The 3,160-nt window shown below is 49.4% G+C and overlaps 1 pseudogene; it reads left to right on the top strand.

Moving 5' to 3' along the window:
• Positions 1–685: 685 nt before the first annotated feature.
• LOC119314366 lies at positions 686–2,005 on the top strand (annotated as a pseudogene).
• Positions 2,006–3,160: the final 1,155 nt, after the last annotated feature.

Here is a 3,160-nt window from a genome sequence, read left to right as displayed (position 1 = left end):
TAGCTAGGGTTGGGGAAGGAGGTACTCTCGAGGGCCGCACTGTAGACGAAGGTAGAGGAGGAGAGGCGACACGGTGAGGATGAAGTGGAGGGGAGGAGGTGCGACAATGCTGGAAATTTTTTGGGTGAAAATCGAAACGGGATAGGGAAGAGGAAGGTGCAGGGCTGGGAAATTTTTGAATGAAAATCGAAACGGGATAGGGGAGAGGAAGGTGCGGCGGGAAGAGAAAGAAACCGAGAGGCGGTGAGCATGGGACCCGGGGCGAGATATTTCTGGAAGTGAAATTGACCATTGTAGTTGTAAGACATCCCCACGTAATTTGCGTACATGTGTCAATTGGAGATGAGGCATCGGCTACAATGTGAAGCGTATCTGATGTGAGCTAGCTTAGCCACTTTAAGTCTTGTTTATATATGCATACTTTGAGATGAATACGTGGGGTGGTACAGAAAAAAAGTGACTGAACCTAAAATAAAATTCAGTCGCATGGGCTATAGCCGGTCCCGTCAACACACACTCTTTATTTTGACAATGTCTGTGGTGCAACTTTGACTGAAGCTCAATTGAATTCCTGTTGACTGTCAAACAGACACTCCTTATTTTTGTGGCAAGACAGATATAGCGCAGCCTCATAGACACTGTCTGATCACCCGTGGTTGTTCTTGTTGTTGTTGTCAGTAGCATCATGGGTGCCGGAGGCAGGATGACGGAGAAGGAGCGGGAGAAGCAGGAACTGCTCGGCCGCACGGGCGTCGGCGCGGCCTTCCAGCGCTCACCGACGGACAAGCCGCCGTTTACGCTGGGCCAGATCAAGATGGCAATCCCGCCTCACTGCTTCCAGCGCTCCCTGGTCAAGTCGTCCTCCTACTTGGTCCATGACCTCGTCATCGTCGCGGCGCTCCTGTACGCCGCGCTGGTCTGGATCCCAGCCCTCCCGAGCATGCTTCAGCTGGGCGCCTGGCCGCTCTACTGGGTGGCCCAGGGCTGCGTCATGTTCGGCGTCTGGGTGATCGTGCATGAGTGCGGCCACCACGCCTTCTCCGACTACCCGCTGCTCGACGATATCGTCGGCCTGGTGCTCCACTCATGGCTCCTCGTCCCCTACTTCTCGCGGAAGCACAGCCACCGCCGCCACCACTCCAACACCGGATCGCTGGAGCGCGACGAGGTGTTCGTCCCAAGGCCGAAGGAGGCGCTGCCGTGGTACACCCCCTATATCCACGACAACCCCGTCGTCCGTGTGGTGCTCATCATGGTGCAGCTCACCCTTGGGTGGTACATGTACCTGTCGCTCAACACCTGGGGCCGCCCGTACCCGCGCTTCGCCTGCCATTTCGACCCCTACAGCCCGATCTACAACGACCGGGAGCGCCCCCAGATTTTCATCTCAGACGTCGGCGTGCTGGCCGTGTCGTTCGCCATGTTGAATTTCGTGTCGACGTTCGGGTTCTGGTGGATGATGCGGGTCTACGGCGCGCCGTTGATGATCGTGAACGCGTGGCTGGTCCTGGTCACCTACCTGCACCACACCCACCCGGCGCTGCCGCACTACGACTCGACGGAGTGGGACTGGCTGCGCGGGGCGCTCGCCACCATGGACCGCGACTACGGCATAACCGCGTGTTCCACAACATCACGGACACGCACATCTTGCACCACCTATTCTCCAATATACCGCACTACCACGCCATGGAGGCCACCAAGGCGATCAAGCCCATCCTCGGCGAGTACTATCAGATCGACCGCACCCCTCTCGCCAAGGCCACATGGCGCGAGGCCAAGGAGTGCCTGTACATCGTGCGCGAGGACAGCAAGGGGATCTTCTGGTACAGCAACAAGTTCTAGCCGCCAGGATCCATCAACCGTGCTGCAGGAAGAACTCAGGAAGAGATCCAGGGCATTTGGGCGGAAGGAAGACTATTACCGTGGCTTTGCTCAGTTCCATCTTTACTTTTTTCTCTGTGATTTAATCGCCGGACATGGTTTGGCCGGCGGTCGTCCTTGGTGTCCGTGGCCATTGACATGGCCGTATGTTGTGTGTGCGTCTGTCATCTGCCCGTCCATGCATGCCGTGTTGTTGTAAACCAATAAACCATTTCGTGTTTATGTCGGATTTTTCATAGCACACCAGTTCTTTTCCATGACTTTCGCTTTTGCACACCGCACCATGTGGCACAACATATGCACATGATCGATACATTTTAAGTTGGCCAATATATGCCTCATTAGCAAAACTAAAGATTTATGTTGATACATTTTTATGTTCCTTAATGTGTTGTATAATAAGTATAATGGCATAACATATCTTTGATAAAATTATGGTTGATTCTCTAAATACTATAAGAATTTTGATTAAAACATTTTATGCGATATGTATTATCATGATCATGGTCATTACATGATATTTGGGAATGTTTTTGTTTATTTGGCAGTTAAAATTCACCAAATATTTCTATTTTGTGAATCCTCATGTGATTTTGATGTTCAACTTTTTTTTACTTGGATAGTTTTATTATTTTTTGGACGATTATTGTTAATGACATCTTCATGTGAATGTGAAGTTTAATGTTTGCTCGATGATAATATCACACACAGTTCCCCTGCATGGTTCGAAAAATATATTGAATTACATTATGTTGTTGCTTTATGTAAATGTTGGTTATTAAATTAGCCGATGTTCTTGCTAGCCATTGTGTGATTTTTGCAAGTCTCTCTAATCAAAATTAAACTAACGGTAAGTTTTGATTAGTGATTTAGTGAGAAAATGTTCCAGTGGAATATGATGATAATCTGGCAACTGTTGAATATATTTCATGTGTCATTAATGAATAAATAAGGTTATTTTTAGTTTTTTCAACGTTGATACAAATTACAATAACAATCAATCATGTCTATAATTCTTCTCATCACACGGTTAATCCATTCTTAATGTATTCTTATTATTATGTTTCTAGCGAGGACATTAATAGTGATGTGAACTGTTGTTTTGGCATCAACCCACTTAATATAAATGACTTTCACTTGGTTGCTCTCAAGCGTCACAGCGCCGGGGTCGGGGTGTCCCAGCGCCGCGTGGTGACCCGGGGGTAGGCGGTCCACCACTGCGGCTTCGCTGAAGGAAGGTCGCGGGGTGGACACTGACTGGTCCAGGGTGGCGGCG

Source organism: Triticum dicoccoides, chromosome 6A (assembly GCF_002162155.2).
Source record: "Triticum dicoccoides isolate Atlit2015 ecotype Zavitan chromosome 6A, WEW_v2.0, whole genome shotgun sequence".
In the NCBI taxonomy this organism is placed as follows: Eukaryota; Viridiplantae; Streptophyta; class Magnoliopsida; order Poales; family Poaceae; genus Triticum; species Triticum dicoccoides.
The sequence above is the reverse complement of the archived record's forward strand: the minus strand, read 5'-3'. Positions and strand labels throughout refer to the sequence as shown.